Source organism: Pinus tabuliformis, chromosome 3_1 (assembly GCF_031772625.1).
Source record: "Pinus tabuliformis cultivar Carrire ecotype Pingquan chromosome 3_1, CPIR1, whole genome shotgun sequence".
NCBI classification, from domain to species: domain Eukaryota; kingdom Viridiplantae; phylum Streptophyta; class Pinopsida; order Pinales; family Pinaceae; genus Pinus; species Pinus tabuliformis.
The window spans coordinates 94,319,425-94,338,630 of record NC_142301.1 but is presented as its reverse complement, the minus strand read 5'-3'; the positions used below and the strand labels follow the sequence as shown (position 1 = coordinate 94,338,630).

Sequence of the window (19,206 nt, the reverse complement as noted above, 5' to 3'; positions counted from 1 at the left end):
ATCCATTAACTAAGAAGGTCATAATCAGCAAAGATGTGCAGTTCATAGAAGAGGAAGCATGGGATGGAAGTTTAGAGAAGACAATTAATGTGAAAACATGTGTACCACATTAAGACAAAGAGGAGTTGACCGCAACAAGTAATTCATCAATGTTGACTCCCCCTACTCCTATTGAAGCTCAACAAAGAAGTAAGCAAGTAACACCATCAACAAATAATAGGACAGTGTTGCACAATCAAGCAAGTACCACTCCAAGCACACCACAAATACCCGTAACGTCATCTACCTCAAGCACAAAATCAAGTGACATGTCAAGCATAAGAAGACAAAAATTTAGAAATTTAAGTGAAATTTATGAGCGAAAAGAAGTTGATAGTAGTGCTAGTCTGAATTCCTTATTTGCATTGTTTTGTCATATAGATGTAGATGATCTAATTCATTTTGATAATGCAATCAAAGAAGAAAAATAAGTTGGGGTAATGGATAAAGAAATAAAAGTAATAGAAAAAAATTACACATAAGAGTTAATTAACCTTCCACTAGGAAAATAAGTCATTGGGATAAAGTGGGTCTAATAACCCAAGAGAGAACTTGTAAATGAATGTTTTATATGTAAAAAAAAGTTTATGCAACTATATAAACATGGACAATAGACATTTTTGTTCATTAGACATTACGCGGAGATCAATCTGTATAATTATGTGCCTTTCCTTAAGCAATTTTTTATCAGTCATGTTTACACTAGACTTGTATCTCATGGAGCTCTAACCAATGTCGAATCTGCTAATTTCATCTGCTACATTCTACTTTTGGATGCAAATCCATTCTAGGCCGCTATGCTTTGTTCAGATATATTTTAGTTACATTTTTACATTCTATTTTGGTTGCCAAATTCATTTTAAATTGATCTCGGTAAATTATCCTTATGATGAGGATGAAAGAACTTATAACCTATAATGAAAAAGAAATTAAAATTTATAAATCCTTAATAAAATCCACTTCAAGTCACAAAGTAATTCAAGAAAGTTGTTGGAAATAATCACATTAAGCATGACTGAAAGATGAAAGAGTTATAAAATCACTGCTTTTCCATTTATAATACGCATCAGCTTTCCATTGATAAAATCACTGCTTTTCCATTAATAGTATGTATCAGCGTTCCATCGATAGTCAGCAAAATCATTGAAAATGACATATTCGACTTAAAAGACATTGCGAACTTGAGATGCATGATTGGAGCAATCTTATTATTATTATAGACGTAGAGGTAGAAACACGGGCAGTGCTATTATTATTATAATATAAGACTGTTTTAGCTACCTCCCAGGCTCTTTCTGATTTCCTCCACCTCCTGCAAAGTAATGGAGAAAGACTTGGCAAGCACTTCCTGTGGAATGCCCGGACTGGAAGCAAAAGAGGCGGCGGAGACAGGTAAGAAGCCCGGATTTTGACTATTCAATGCGAGCAACATAAATGCATTATTTCTTCCCAGGTTTTGAGCGTAGTGCAGGGTTCCTTTGGGGACCACGAACACATCACCAGCTTCAAGCTTTTGAGAGAAGAGTCTGTTTGTAGTGGTATCGACGAAGCCAAATGACACAGTCCCATGCACTATGTACACAATTTCACTGGCTCTGGGATGGATATGAGGAGGAAGCGCCCCTCCAACGCCCATATCTGTGCGAATCATTGTTAATCCCAGCGTGTTGAGGCCCGGCATGTTGAGTGGAGAAGCCGCAACGGTGCTCACTCCCAAGGGATTTGCTGATATGTTGCCTGCCATGCGCAGGTCTGAAGTCATGAAGTGTTGAGCAGAAACTTGATTGGGATTGAGGCAGGGCAGTCCGTTAATAGAAACAGAGGACTTGGTATCTGCGACGCACAAGTCCTGCAACGCATCTGGATCTCCGCTGATCTTCTCCGACGTTGCCATCAAAAGAAGTAAGACGGAGAGGGCGCTCACAGTGACTTTGCGGCAGGACATGATGGATGCAGGGAAAGCCATGACAAACTGTAACTCAATCAGACGTGTGACATCTAGTGCTTGCATAGGGTGGGGTATATATAAAGACTTGAATGTTACGATATTAGGCATAACGCAGTTAATAAGAAACACTACATATTCTATTTTTGGTTTTTACGCTCCGGAGGATCCGGTTATTTAATTGTTTTAATTCAAGTCATGGCATTCTTTTACTTAAAAAATTTTCTAACATACAAATGAATTCTCAAAACACACTTCCGTGGGATTTTTCTCAAACGTTATTTCAATTTTAATCCAAGTTTTTCCAATATTAATCAAGTTTGTTTGTTTTAAATTTCAACTTTTAATTAGATGGTGGTTTTTTTGTTATTTAAAATATTTTTTATGATAAAATTAGAATCAAGATACTATTATTTATATTATTGCTTATCAAAATATTCATAAATATGGATGGAATTTGACCCACAAACTTTCCATTCATTAATGATTTCACACTCAAATATATTTATGGTTAACATTATTCATTAAAACAATCAAAACGGGCACAAGAGGATTTAAACCTATGATTTTAATTAAAATCAATTATATAATTACATTATTAAAATATTTTTTCATATATAAATAAATTCATGATATATTGAGTCAAAAACCAATTTAAACAATACAAATCAAGATTTGACCACAGTTTTTTCACTGGATTCTCATTAGAAATCCAAAATCTAAAAAAAAAACTATTGACCAAATCTCGTAATATTTTATACTTTCTTACAATACCATGGGCCAATACTATGGCTTATCAATACCAAAAACCCAAATACCATAACTCATTTCAAAATCAAAATATTTTAATTTAATTTAATTTCTAACATTTTTTAAATTAAAACTTAATACTTATAATATAACAAGATTTTTAACCATGGATATTTACCCATTTTACCGCAGGTATTATGAACTTCTAAATAGGCTTTGTTACAATACCATTGGCTAGTACCATGGCTTATCAATACTACTTGCTCAAAAACCATAACTCATTTCAAAATCTAAATATTTTATAAATATTTTATTTAAATTTTATTTTATAATTTTTTATATTGGCTAAATTCATGATCAAATAGGTACACAATCTCAATATATTTATTGCAACCCTATTATATGGGTGATTATGTTTGTTGGTAGTTTAAAATAAAATTTGATATCAACAAACTTATATATATATATATATATATATATATATATATATATATATATATATATATATATATATATCTGATTGTAGAAAAAAAAATGATGTTGCAAAAAATTATGAAAAACTTTAAATTTTTATATTAGTTTTTAATATTATATATATATAATTTTTGTATAAGAGGTAGATACTAATGCAACAATATTGCATAATATATTAGTTTGAACTGTGTTTTTGAAAAAGTTATGGAACACTGGTATTGTAGAAGAGAATTCACAACTCAAGTTTGTGTTTTTAAAAAGTAGTTTATTTGTTACTCAAATTATGGAACACTATTATTGCAGAAGAGAATTCACAACTCAGGTTTGTGTTTTTAAAAAGTAGTTTATTTGTTATTCATTTTGAAGGGTTTTCTAGCATAGTTTTTGGTCTCTCCACAATCCTAGTGGCGTAATGGTTTTTGAAGGTGTTGAATCCATATATGAAGTCAAAAACATATTTTAAACAACAAAAATCGAGATTTGGGCTAACAAAATATTGTTCCCTCACCCTTTAGACCCCTCAACACCATCAAAAGTTTGCAAAAGACCCTGTTGACCCTAAGGACATGAAAACATGAAAAGTGTTTATATCATCCCATGTTCTTGTGGAACATCTGACATTATCTTACATTGGGGAACAAATTGTCGATATAAAGCACATAAAGCACGGGAGGAATGGCTTTTCAGCCTTAATAGAGCATGCATAGAAGACAAAACATCATATATGCATTGAGGAGGCTACGGTCATTGGGAAGATTTCACGTTTCCATCACCGTAAGTTTAGGGAAGCCATAGAAATTGAGAAGAGGCCTAGTAATCTTAATAGGAATGATGGTTGGAAGATTAGTAGCTCTTGGGTTCCTATGCTTTCCTCTTAGTTTCTTTTCCTTTTCTTTACATTTTTCCGTCTTATTATTTCTTCTTTCATCCCCTGGGGTTTATTAATCCTCTGTCTCTATTCTCCCTCTTGTTTAGTTTACTCTTTTTTCCTTTTTGACTTTAAAAGTCTTTTAATTATTTTCTTATAGGTTAACGTTTCCATTCTTTTAATTCTATTATTCATATATATATATATATATATATTTCTTTGTCCATTGATACTATTAAATAATAAAAATTACAAAAATTGTGTTGGTATTTATTTATTTTTTTAACAAAATTAGTTTATAATTAATTATAAAATCTGTTTAATTTAGTCCATAATATTTAAATTCAGGCTTTGCCTAATGAAATGATTTTTCTTTTAATAATGCTCTCTATATTTAGGAGTTTGTTATAATTCTTTGTTTATTTATATTTATTTATATATTCTTGGTCATATTCTTTTATATAATTATTCATATAAATAAAAAGAATGTTGAAAATAAAATTAATTTAATTATTTAAAATTAATTAAAAATGAGTTTTCAATTTATTTATTTTATTTGTTTACTTTTTTCCTCACCTAGTCAAATTTAGTCATTAGAAGGTCTTATCTCCCTATCCGATTCTTCATCTTGTCGTGATGATGAATCACACGGTCTGGTTGGTTGACCTAAATATTCCAATGTGATTTCTTTCGAAAATGTTTCAAATATCTATATATATATATATATATATATATATATATATATATATATATATATATATATATATATATATATATATATATATATATATATATATATATTCTTTAATTTCAATTAATGCATATAATATAAATGTGATTATGATGATGTTGTTTAACATCTATAAAGAGAAATATGGTCGATGGAACTTTAAGGATGTAAGTGATTAATATAGGTCCTTTAATATTTTATTTTTATGATTAAAGAGAAGGGAGAGAAGTGTTCTGAGATCACTATAGTTGCTTATTTGTTGGCAGGACCAAATGCAACAAGCTCAGTATTTTCTCATATTTTCCTAATTAGGGTCCCAATTAGACCCATTTTCATTGAAATGGTTGTATACTCTTTGGAACTAGGGCCTTGCTGCATGTTCTAAACTAAACTAAATTTAAAACTAAATGGAATGACTAATGAAAAAATTATAAAAGGGAAAATATATTACATATTTTTATATTTACAGTAATCAACAAAAATATAAACAAATGGTTGGGTACATGTATAAGTTTTGATGAAGCAGATCTAGACAACATCTAAGGTGGGGGGAAAGGGAATTCATTAAAACATAATAAACTTAATGAAATATTAGAGTTTTTGAATCTCGCTGGAGTCTCAATCTATCTAGTCACACAAGTTGATTTTTAGAGAAATTTTATATAAAGAAACCAAAAAATATGTTTATAAGATTTTCCTTCTTTGAAAGTGATTTTTTTTTCTAAAATTTATATGCATGTATTAACCAGATTCAATAAAATTTACAGAAAACATTACTATCTCAAAAATCATAGCAACTTCTATCTTTTGAATATCAAATTTCAGCAGATAATTTTTTCTTGATAACTATTCATAAATTGATGTTGATAGTAGATATAATGATGAGCCTCATCATTGGGTAACTATATGGACCTTACTACACCTCCAAGATTACTAAAATCAACTCTTCCCATAATTCCTTACATGTTTTAATGATTGTTAAATAATGAATCCATACAGGTGAGGATAGTTTTAAATAGAGGAATGACCTGTTATAGAGTTTCATGAACCCAATGTTTCAGACTACCAAGTGAGTCAATCATCAGGGGATGTGATAATAGATATTCTAGAGATATTCATGATGTATCCATGAGCTATATTTTAATAGTCATTTTTGCTATGGATAATCTTAATTTCTCGAATTTTGATGTGTTTTCTATCATGTCCCTTCCATGGTAGGTCTTGATGTTGTTAAATAATGAATCCATGTAGGTGAGGATAGTTTTAAATAGAGGAGGAATGACCATACAGGTGAGGATAGTTTTAATGATATTTTTCTTAATGAGATGAGTAAAAGTAAGATGTTATGTCTAGTGGTCTAATGTGCATTGATCGCAGGTTTTTAGGAGAAAATCATGGCAACTTTGGCTAATTAAGGTGTAGGAACTCGAATGAGACAAGAAGGAGAAATTACAGGAGATGGATGTTCCTCATTAAATCCTCACTCATTCGAATATCCTCAATCAAATCACACTAGCTCAGAGTTGCAAGCAACCGAGTCATGGAGATCATGGGCAGTCGAGCCAGTGACAGTTAAGAACCAGTTCATCTTGAGTTTGGGAGACAAGCCTCCCTAGATTTAAGGAAATTGTTGGAGACTTTAGTTGTATAAATAAGGAGGCCTAGAGCCTCATTAGGATTCATATTTTTTTATGTAAAAGCACTAAGCATTTTCAAGTTAAAGGATTGTGGCATTTAAACACTATTATGTAATTTTTGACATGATAATGAGTGTTGGGAAATTCAAATGCTTAAATTACTTTTCATTAAATTATCAACCAGTGATACTCGTAAGCTTGTGATGATGCCAAAAAAATATATGCAGGAGTAGGCAACCAACTCTAAGCTCAGCAAACTAAAAAGTCTCTGATTCAAGATGTAGTAGGTGAAGAAAGAGGCTCCTAATTCGGAAGGTCCTGGTTTTCCTTCCCCACAGTACTATCCTCAAGAAGAGAAATTAAAGAGTAGCAGTATGTGATGTATAAAAAGAAAGAGAAGAAGCTCCTAACTCAGGAGGTCCTAGTTGTCCTTCCTCACAGTTCTTTTCCAACAACATTACCATTGCATCAAATCATAAACTCAAAAATAACTTGAAATAAAGAAAAGAAAATGAACTTTAATTATTGTTCAGACCAAATAGGAGAGCCTAACTTAAAATCTTGGTTGTCCCCTCATATGCTGATTAGAACTCAACTAAAATTCATTCATAAGAATAAAAGGTCAAGAATTCAAAAATATCTTGAAACTAGAAAAAGATAATGAATTTCAATTATTACTCATATCAAATAGAAAGAGAGCCTAACTTAGACCCTTTTTTATCCTTTCATATGCTGATAAGATTTAAATTAAAATTCATTTATTAATAATGAAAAATCTCCAAACATCTAAGTAATTAAATGAAAATAAAATCTATAATGAAATAAAATGTTTCTTTGATCCTTTTAGAATGAGCTCATTTCTCTTAAGAACAAAGTGACAAACTATTCCATAAATTCATATACTACATTAAGACAAATTATATTTAAAACTATTTTTTTTTTCTCGGCAACACTAACTAATTTATATTATTATATACAGGTAAACATTACATCCAAAAAGATTGGCTGCCCAGGACCAACTGTGGCTCCTTGGGCAGCTCTATCAGACTCATAATTCTGCCTCGCAGGGCGATATTTCTAGTTCAGAACGATCCACATGACACGGTGATATTCCAAAGTAGCACCAAAACGGCCCACGCAGGGGCATCCCTCAAAAGACTCATGACCCAGAAAGACTATGATAGCCGCGAGCATAACCCAGAGCAGAAAGACTAGAGTAGACGCTAACATAACTCAGAACATAAAGGAAACAAACAAAGACATAAGACGTAAACCAGATATCAACCAAGACTCCATACCCGACCTGAGAGAAGACAGCAAATGCGCGGGAGTGCCGCTGAGGGTTACTCCTCTGGTTTCTCTTCAAGTATTCTGCACCATCCTTGTCCCTCTGGGATACCCTCCCATAGTGCCATGGGATCTTGCGCGGGGGCTGGCAGCTCTTGCTCTCGAGTTCGGGAGGGGGCTTGCTGAGGCTCCCTCTCTGAATTACCCTCTGCATTCGATGGCTCCCCCAATGGGCGCTTCCCCCTATTGTCCTCTGGACGTTCCTCAGCAGGGACCATTGACGATCCTTCCTCATTCTCCTCAGGAATTTTGGTGAACAGCACTGAGATATGTGCATTAATTCCCGCATTGTCCCTGGAGCTGCCCAGTGTAAAAATGACAGAGCCAAACGCTGGGAGCATGGGCGCTCCATCATTGGAGCTACCAGCCTCCAGAAGCTGACTCGCTTGAATTGGGGTAGCTCCTGCCCTTCTATAACAATAGCAGCAGCAACAGTGATGATGAACATCCGCTGCAGGGGGACGAGAGGATTCACCAGGCCCTGAACCTCTTCTGCAAGGCATCCTTTCACGCGGCCGCGCCATGGTATCCGAAAATTCCTTATCCTGTTCCAGAGCAGAGGAGGGCCAACTGTGACTTCGTTCCTTACCAACTGCTTGCTGTCTCCAAATTGGATCGAGGCTGAGCTCAACTGAACAAAGACAAAGACCAGAAAAAACAGGCATGGAGCGGACCTCGTCTGAGCTCTCAGCAATGAAATCGCAGCATCTTCGCACAGAGTTCTGAGGAGCCTTCTCGTCGCACTGAGCTTCGCATCCCAACAATCCATCATTCTTAAACCCGTTAACATTCCCTCGGTACTTCCCCGCATTGAATACTCTCTGCAGGCTCGCCATCGCCTCCAGCGCCTTCATTAAGGCTACCCTTATGCTTCTCCCGACTTGAAGTCTCGGCGGCGAGGGGCATTAAAGGCCCTTGATCCTCACGTGGCAGCCCATGCTGGGCATGTGGCTCTCCCCGTCCAGACTTGATGACACCCACATCCGGGGAATTATATTTAAAAATATAGAAATAAAACTTTATTCTATTCCATCATAAGTTAGGATACATGCTCCAAGAGTCCTCTCTTTGGAATGGAGGAGGTACAACTATTTATACAAAAACATAAGAAACTAACTCATTAATGGAGATCCACTAATCCCTCCTAAATCCACAAATCCTTCATATGGTTACAACCAATATGAGAAACATATTCCTTTATCCATGAATTTTCTCCATGAGATATGCTTGAACCCTATCCCAAATCTCCTTCAAATCTTCAAGAGAATTCGAATTTGAGCCTTGAAGGCCACATAAGAGTGTCTTGGAACCTTCCAAATCACCTACACATGTCACCAAACTCATTCCACCTTTAGGTATAAGCAAATACATGTTATTTTTCTAACTTTTAATCATAAATTCACTTTAAATACTTGAAATTAATAATTTTTGGAAAATACAAATATGAACTCATATGGTAATGGAAATGTAGGGTTATGTGATGACAAGGTGAAGAAATGAGGCAATAAAGTGAGAATGAAGGTGAAAGTGTATAACATTTTGAAGACATTTTGGAGGCCCAACAATGAGAATGACCATTTCCTTGATCCAACACTGAGTTAACTCAGAGGGATGAAGCTATTGGATTATGACCCAACCCTAGCAGTAGAGGTTCCTCTTATTTTTCTTGTATGCTTAGGTTATTTCATAGATTAATTGTTGAATTGATTTTGGCATTGTTTCATTGCAAGTAGTGGTGAATTTGTTTAGTTTGCTTCCATTTGTGCATAGCTTTAACAATAGCTTTAGAAAGATAAGGGAGTACCAAAAAGGTTGTAACAGGTGGATTTGGCCTCACTCCTCCCTTCAGGGACCCTGGTTTGAGGAAAAACTCCTATTCAACCCCAAAAATACAGAATTCTGATTTCTTATGGAATTTAGGATTTTCTGCTAATTAGACAAACATCTCTTTAGTTTTCAAAAATAGGTTTCAGTTGTTATTTCTGATATCTCCATATTTGTATTAGATCTCATGGTGTTTCACAATATTCTGCAAGTACTTCTATACATGAACTAGGCAACTGAATAATGGAATTTTGTTTTCTTATGTTGATTGGAAATCTTTTTTCTTTAACATGATCCATGGGTAAATGCCAGTGATGTATGTATTGAAAGAGTTTCAATAGTGCAGGAAGATATCATGTCAGTAGCCCCAGCCTAACCTCATTCATACATGATCACCAACATCCACTAAGTCCATCAACCAATTCATCATTTCCTAAGAACAACTTTCCAGGTTTATTGAGCAAATCCAACCATCTCACAAACTTTGGTTTAAGCTCTGAGGAGGTCCTAGCCACTCCCTTGCTTTATTTCTTCCATCATTCACCTTCCCTAAGCCTTATACCACATTCTGAACCACTCCTTATGCTTTTGTCTGGATCCTGTAGGAATATAGGGGATTTTGTAGGAGCATTAGGACATTGTGTAGGTGCATTAGGACATCTTGTAGTGGTCTGTTTTGAGGTCGAATTGAGGAAAATGCATATGGAAAGCTAGGAGAAGACCCTTGTTGGCCTCCTAAGCCATCCGACCCTTCACAACCATCTCTAACCCACCTGCCATACCACCAAGAAGATTTAGCATTCACATTTTCACAAAAAAGGACAAAAAGAAAAAGAGTTATTGTGTTCATTCATATGCACAGTAGTAAAGTGTTTGATTATCTCAGATTGCATGCCTACGATAGTTAGGATTACACACATGTTAGCTTAGAATTATTCTGAAGCAAGATCTCCAAACAAATATTTAGATGAGTGGTGTGTTTAAAGAATTTATTTCAGTCTTTCATTACTACAGTAGACAATGTTTCAATTCTCTCAATTAGGGTAAAATTCCCTTTTCTTCATTGGTAATCAAACTTCTTCTATACCAATAGAAAGCTGGTTTGAGAAACTATAGTGGTCTATCGCTAGCTCAGCAGTGACAAAGAGTGGACCCATTGCATCTGCTTATGTATACATCACTGTCACTTCCAGTTTTGTATGAACCCCGGGTTGATAAAGTAAAGCTAGTAGCCCCAGGGATTGTAGCATTCTTGCTGCAATACTAGTGCTCATCACTTTTTGGCACCATTGTTGGGGAGGTGTTTGAGTAGATGTGATTTTTTCTTGCTTTCTTCCATTTCTTATCTCTTTTGTTCTGCTATTAGCTTCATATTTTTTTGCAAAAATAATTGTAAGCTGGTTTCCTTTCCTTTCCATTCTACAAGTAAGATTTCATTCAGTAGTTAGCTACATTGAGTTTGTTATGTCAATTCTGTAATTTGTTTTAAAGCTTGAAAAACAAAACAAAACAAAAACACTTCTTTCATGCCTCGTAGGAATACGGATATCTTAGGAAAGTTTCTGCCAAATACCCCCACCACTTCAAACAACCAACCTTCCCTCTTCTTCGGTGGTTGTGAATTGGAGGACCCCTTAGGCGAGCAACCATCGATTTTTGAAGAGCTTACAGAGGGAGAAGAAGAAGGAGAACCCATTCCAACTGACCTAATGGCTGAAAATAAAAATGATAGAGGAGATAGAGAAAGAATTGAGGGTGTTTTTCCCATCAAAGAAACCAATGGGGATGCCAAAATGAAAAACCTAAGCCCCTCTGCTCTTCCTCACTTCCGTGGCCGGACCTCAGAAAATCCAGATATTTCTTGTTTTAGTTCGCTATCATATGCAAAACTTATGATTACACCACTGATGATCAGAAGTTGAAATTATTCCTATCCACTCTCAAGGATGCAGCTCTGCGCTAGTTCATGGGTCTACCTAGGGATAACATCACCACTTGAGCTCAGATGCAACAAGCCTTCAACAACAACTATTGGGACTACTGTAGGTACAAAGACACTAAAGAGGAAATTTTTAAAATGACCTTAGGGCATGTTGAGTCCTTAGAATATTATGAGGAAAGATTCAAGCTTAGTTGCAAAAGGGCCAGATACGCACTTGATCCTGAGTCGCTAAAGCTAGTCCTACTGAGGGGGGTTAGGGAATATCTTCTGGATAGCCTAAACCTGCTAGCATGAGGGGACATCTACCAGCTACCCTATGAAGATATCAAGACTGTCTTTAAGAACCATTCTAGGGCAGCTAGGAAAAAGAGTAGGGGTAGTCAAGCAATGCCGAACTCATCCTCTTCCAACACATCCATAAAAGGTGAAATTGGAAATCTGTTCGAAGATTTAAAGAGTGAAATGTTCCAAACCCTTGTTATACAGATGGACGCTATGCACATCAAGAGAAAGCAGGATGAATTAGAGAGAGCATTAGTCATCTTCTGCCCTAGATGCATAGGGAGGCACCCTAGGAATGAATGTCCATTAAACCTTATAGAAATCTGCTCGATCTGTGCAGAAAACCACTACACAAACAAGTTCCCTTCTCTACTTGGACTAAAAGTTGTGTATCAGGGAAATGAATGGGTGACTGAACAACTCTACTACATAAATAAAAGGAGGCAACATGGGCCTCAACCGTACCATCAAGGCATGCAAGGGTCATCCTATGCATATTACAACCCTAACCAAAACACATCCATTCCCTCTTGGGGGCCCCTTGCTCATCCCTCCTGGTCTACACTGTTGGGTCCCTATAATACTAGTGATTACCCCATTACTATTGTAGTTGCATCCCTTATTAATATTGTTGTGCCCCTATTATCCCCATATTGTTATTACTGTGCCCGATAGAATCCCTCTATTGTTATTTTTGTGGCTTTATATTATTATTGTTAGGTCGGATGGGTTATATTGTGACTCCTTAGACTCCTATATATAGAAAGGAGGTTTTGTCATTTGAATCATCCAAGAATTGTTCATTTGTGTAATGTAAAGGAGGTTTCTCTCTCGAAGAGGCTGAATTCTAAGGCATTGATCTATCTTTTCTATCTTTTCTTTAGCTGGTTTCATAACATTTGGTTTTGGAGCTTTGGATTCTAGGGTTTCGCTGCTCTAAACAGCTCATCATGGCATTTTCGCTATAACTTTTTTTTCTGCGATGTTTCAGAAGCTTAAAAAAGAACCCGTTTGAGAAGACATCGCGATGAATCTCGGGTCCAAATTTCAGAGCTTTTCGCGCTATATTTGTGGAGATATGATCTGAGGAAGTTGGTCTTTTTGCAGACTCTTGAATTACATTCCAAATAGGTGACCTGGGGAAAATTGTCATAACTTTCTCTCTGAGCATCAGATTGAAATTTCATAAGAAGTTATAGAAAGAGGACAGAATTTAGTTTCTTGTCGATATTTTTCAAAGCCAAAGGTTGAAACGGTGACTCATGGAACGTCGTACAAGTTCGCTCTACTGAACTAGTCTATAATCAAGTCACTGTGGGAGATTTTGCATAACTCGTCCTTGGAGAATCCAATTTGGGTCAGACTGGTGGCATTGGAAAGAGGACACAGAGGGATACTGTAGGTTGCAATTTCAGAACTGGATGATCAGAAAGTACAGAGATACATTAGAGGCAATATCGAGCTCCTACAAAGTGAAAAAAGGTGTGTAGATTTTTTTAAATTTTTGCTTAAGCTTGGTTTGAAAATTTATTTTGAAGGAATTCAAAGGGCATAGTAGAGCATTATTATCAATAACTGATGCCCCGAGGAAAGAAAATGAAAACACCTAATAAGCAACCTAAAAGCCCTAGCATGACTCATGAAGAAGAGGAAGAAATGCTACATGATATATCAATATTACAAGAACAAGTGCAACAAATGTCACTCTCACAAAAGCTAACAGAAGCTAAGATAAATGGCATGGAATCTAAGATAAAGGGCGTGGAAGCTAATATGGACGATTTTAAGATGGATTTGAAGACAGATTTGAAGAGAGACATAGCAGATTTGAAGATAGACATGGCAGATTTGAAGACAGATTTGACAAATTTTATACAAGAAATACTTACTAATGGTGAGAAGGTAGTAAAGGAAACTCATGATGCGAACAAAAGAGATATTAATCATGACTTCTTAGACTCTAATGTGGGATCAAAGACCCACCATATTCCAAAAATCGATATGAGGAAGTTTGATGGCAAGGATCCCACAACATGGATATCACTGATGGAGCAATTTTTCGATCTCAATAATGTTCAAAACACACAAAAGGTACGTATTGCAACTTTATATTTGGAACCAAATCAGTTTGTATGGTATCAATGGATTTGCTCTCGTAAACAAATTATCACTTGGGCAATTTTTATGGAAGAATTGACAGCACATTATGAGGATACAAAAAGCAACACTTTTTTTAGCCAATTGATAAGTCTCAAACAAAAGGGTTTAATAATGGAGCACATTGAGGAGTTCCAAAAATTGAACATAAGGGTAAAAAATATTCCAGAGGAGCATATGATCGATATGTTCATAGGGCTTTAAAGGATAATATCCAACATGATGTTCGCCTTTGGGAACCTGATTCATTAGAGAAGGCATTCAAGTTAGCAAGAAAAATGGAAAGCAAAATTATGGCAACCAGGAAGCATACCACTCACAACCATAAAGATGGAAGTGTTGTTGCCCCTAGTCTTCCACAACCTATAAGGTTGACACCACAACAATTGGAAGAAAAAAGAGCAAAAGGGCTTTGTTATAGTTGTGATAACAAATACACTAAAGGTCATAAGTGTGCTGAGAAGAAATTATTCTACATAGATTGCGAAGAGGGAGAAGAAAAGGAGCAAGAAAGGTCAAAAGAAGAGGATATACTCCAGGAACAAAGCTTAGATAAAGAAGAAATGAATCCGACCATATCTTGTAATGCATTGGTAGGAATTACCACTCCTCAAACCATCAAGATATAAGGACAAATCAAGAAGAAAAAGATAATAGTGTTGATTGATTTAGGAAGTACCCACAATTTTATTCATTGTAAGGTAGCAAAAGAATTGAATTGCTTCTTCTATCCAACACCAGAGTGTCAGGTGATGGTTGCAAATGGAGGAACAATAAATTGCTCTGGAAAGTTCCATAATATCAAGCTATCGATGGGAGAATATGTATTGACTAGCCCAATTCTTTCCATTCAAATGGTAGGTGTTGATGTTGTACTAGGAGTCCAATGGCTACAATCCTTGGGTACAATAGCTTTTAATTTTCAAGAACCTTTCATGAAATTTTCTGTGGAAGGAAAGGAACTTGAATTAAGGGGTATTGCAGGGAAACCAAGAAAGATAATCAGCTCTAACGGTATGACAAAGCTTCTAAAAAAGGAACAAAGGGGTGTAATTGCACAATTATGTTCGCTAGATGTTTCCACATTGCAATCATTTATTTCTCCAGATCTCCAAAATGTCTTGGACAATCATTCCAAGGTATTTGAGACTCCCAAAGGTCTCCCACCTATTCGTGATCATGATCATGCTATTCATCTGATTCCAGGAAGTGTTCCTCCAAACATCAGGCCGTACAGATATTCCTATGCCCAAAAGAGTGAAATTAAACATATGGTTGCAGAAATGCTAGAGGCTGGTATAATTCAACCGAGTCAAAGTTCTTTCTCTGTTCCAGTAATATTAGTGCACAAAAAGGATGGATCATGGCGCATGTGTCCTGATTATTGGGAGCTCAACAAGCTCACTATTAAAGATAAGTTTCCCATTCCCGTCATTGATGAATTACTGGATCAATTACATGGATCAATTTACTTCACCAAGTTGGATCTTCATTCAGGATATCATCAAATCATAATGAAGAATGAAGACATTCTGAAAACAGCATTTAGAACTCATGAGGGTCATTATGAATGTTTGGTCATGCCTTTTGGCCTTACCAATGCACCTTCAACATTTCAAGGTTTGATGAATTCCATTTTCAAACCATTCCTTAGAAAATTTGTGTTAGTATTTTTTGATGATATACTAATCTACAACAAGTCTTGGAAGGATCATGTTGAACATGTTGACAGGGTTCTACAACTATTGGAGGAGAAATAATTATATGCAAAAAGATCCAAATGTTTCTTTGGAGTACAAGAGGTGGAATATCTGGGTCATATTGTATCTCATGAAGGATTTAAGGTAGACCCTAGCAAAATTAAAGCCATTAAGGAATGGAAAATCCCCACATCCATAAAGCATCTGCGAGGATTTCTAGGGTTGACAGGGTATTATCACAAGTTTGTTAAGAATTATGGGAGAATAGCGGCACCTCTAACAACATTATTAAAGAAAGATGCATTTTCATGGACTCCATAAGCAACAAAGGCCTTCAAACATCTTAAAGAGGCAATGTGCCAAGCACCGGTCTTAGCTACACCGGACTTCACAAAAACCTTTATTTTGGAATGTGATGCTTCAGGAAATGGAATTGGTGTTGTTTTAATGCAAGATGAAAGACCCATTGCGTTTGAAAGTCATCCAATCAAGGGAAAGTTTTTACACAAAGCTATTTATGAGAAGGAAATGTTGGCAATACTCCATGCACTTAAGAAATGGTGACCCTACCTAATGGGAAGACACTTCAAGGTAAAAATGGATCATGATAGCCTTAAATACTTTTAAGAACAAAGATTATCCTCTTAAGAGAAACAAAAGTGGGTCACAAAGATGTTGGGTTATGACTTTGAAATCATCTACAAAAAAGGGAAGCAAAATGTGGTGGCAGATGCACTCTCAAGAAAGGATGAGGATGTGGAAGCATTGTTGTGCGCCATTTCTATTATCCAACCAGATTAGATAAACGAAGCAAGAGAGGAATGGAAGAATGACGAAGAAGTGTGGGCACTAATTCGAAAGTTACAACAAGATTCCAGTACGTCTGATACATTTAGCTAGAAAAATGATTCTTTATGGTACAAAGATCGCTTATACCTCTGTAAGAATTCCCAACTAAAACAGAAGATTCTTATGGAATTGCAGACTTCTCCCTTAGGAGAGCACTCAGGATTTTTAAAAACTTACCACAGGGTTAAGAAGGAATTTTTTTGGGATGGCCTTAAATCGGATATTCAAAATTTGTGGCGGAATGTTTGGTTTGCAAACAAAATAAAGTTGAAACAATTAAGACACCAGGTCTATTACAACCTTTATCCATTCCAAGCCAACATTGGGAGGAGGTTTCAATGGATTTTATCACAGGTTTACCCAAGTCTGAGGGAAAGAGTGTCATCATGGTGGTAGTTGACAAACTTACCAAGTATGCACACTTTTGTTCATTATCACATCCATTTAAAGCCAGTACAGTTTCTACTGCATTTATGGAAACAATTCAAAATCTACATGGAAACCCAAAGATTATTGTAAGTGACAGAGATCCCATTTTCACTGGAAATTTTTGGACAGAATTATTTTCTTGTTTTCGTATTCAGTTAGCTCATAGCTAATCTTATCATCCTCAATCTGATGGGAAAACTAAGATAGTAAACAAATGTTTGGAAGGATATTTTCGTTGCTTTGTATCTGATAAATAGACAAAATGGGTCAAATGGTTGCCTCTGGCTGAATGGTGGTATAACACTTTCTTCCATACAACAACAAAAATGAGCCCATTTATGGCACTTTATGGATATCAGCCACCATCCATCACATCATATTTAAGAGAAAATTCTAAGGTTAAAGCAGTGGAACATCACATCGAACATCAACAACACGTCCTCCAACTCTTAAAGGATAACCTCATGTTGGCACAGAATAAAATGAAACAACATGCACATCAACATCACAACGAAAGAAGTTTTGATGTAGGTGATTGGGTATTCCTACGACTACAACCATATAAGAAAATGTCCCTCAAGCACGCTAAGAAGGATAATAAATTATCACCAAAGTATTATGGTCCGTACAAGGTGTTGCAAAAGATTGGTACTATGGCATACAAATTGGAGCTTCCTGCAGCTTCTCGATTGCACCCATTTTTCCATGTTTCATGTTTAAAGAAGGTTATAGGCGACAAGCTCCTAGTTCAAACAATATTGCCAGAACTTGACGAGGAAGGAAAAATTATATTGGAACCGGAAGCAGTCACAGAAACAAGAACTCGACAGCTACGAAATCGATCAATTTCGGAGTATCTTATCAAGTGGAAGAACTTATCCACTGAAGATTCCACATGGGAGGATGAGGATTTTATACAGAAGCATCCAGAACTACTCAAGCATTGAGGACAACACTTTTTTGAAGGAGAGGGGCATGTTGGGTCCCTATAATACTAGTGATTACCCCATTACTATTGTAGTTGCATCCCTTATTAATATTGTTATGCCCCTATTATCCCCATATTGTTATTACTGTGTCCCATAGAATCCCTCTATTGTTACTTTTGTGGCTTTATATTATTATTGTTAGGTCGGCTAGGTTATATTGTGACTCCTTAGACTCCTATATATAGAAAGGATGTTTTGTCATTTGAATCATCCAAGAATTGTTCATTTATGTAATGTAAAGGATGTTTCCCCCTCGAAGAGGCTAAATTCTAAGGCATTGATCTATCTTTTCTATCTTTTCTTGAGTTGGTTTCACAACATACACCTTCTCCTTGGTATTTTTCACCTCAGTACCATTCCTAGTCGACCAACCAACCACTGCAGCCATATAGTCCTCCACAACCTCAGTGGAATGCACCATCCCAGGGGTGGAGGCCCCCATACAACAATTCTCTAGCTTTATTTCCTTCACCTCCTACTCAACCACAACCTTTACACCTTGCTCCACCTAAACAACCTCATATGCTTGCCCAGAGAAATCTGAACCCGAACAATAGCCAAACACAACAAGTATATAATGGAGAGACATCCTACCCTGCTTATTCTATACAAATTTAGGAAATCAACCTGAGGTCTGGGAGAGTACTCCTGACATCCAACCTCCATCTCCACCAAGGGAGAGTGAGGATGAAAGAGAGGAAAGTATACCTAAAGTGAATCCACAACCCTTTCCTGAAAGATTAACTTATCCAGTCTAGCCTACCCTAGAAGAGAATGAATTTCTGGGTGAACTAAAAAATCTATGTGTCAAAATTCCACTTCTCCAACCCATTAAGGATGTGCCTATTTACAACAAATTGATTAAAATGAAGTGTTTCAAACATATATGGAGGCGAAAAAGAGACACCCCTACCATTAATGTCTTTGGACAACTGTCCGACTTAATTCTGGGGCAGGTAATTTTCCCAGAGTATTTAGACCATGGAAGCCCTGTAGTAGATGTGCACATCAATGGAACCAATATCCCGCACACTTTGATTGATATTGGGTCTACCATTAATGTAATGACTAAGGACACCATGCTCAAGCTAAACCTCCAAGGTTCATTAAGAAAGACCACAACAGTCTTGCAACTTGCAGAACGTTCCACAGTGGCCCCGGAGGGGGTTGTTGAGGATGTGATGGTCTCCATTGAATCCTCAAAGTACCCTTGCTGACTTCCTAATTCTTCACCCTAAGGCCAA

General features: G+C 36.1%; 1 pseudogene; it reads right to left on the bottom strand.

The window, feature by feature from the left end:
• Positions 1-1,312: 1,312 nt before the first annotated feature.
• LOC149185944 (germin-like protein 1-1 pseudogene) lies at positions 1,313-2,005 on the bottom strand (annotated as a pseudogene).
• Between the last annotated feature and the right edge of the window lie 17,201 nt (positions 2,006-19,206).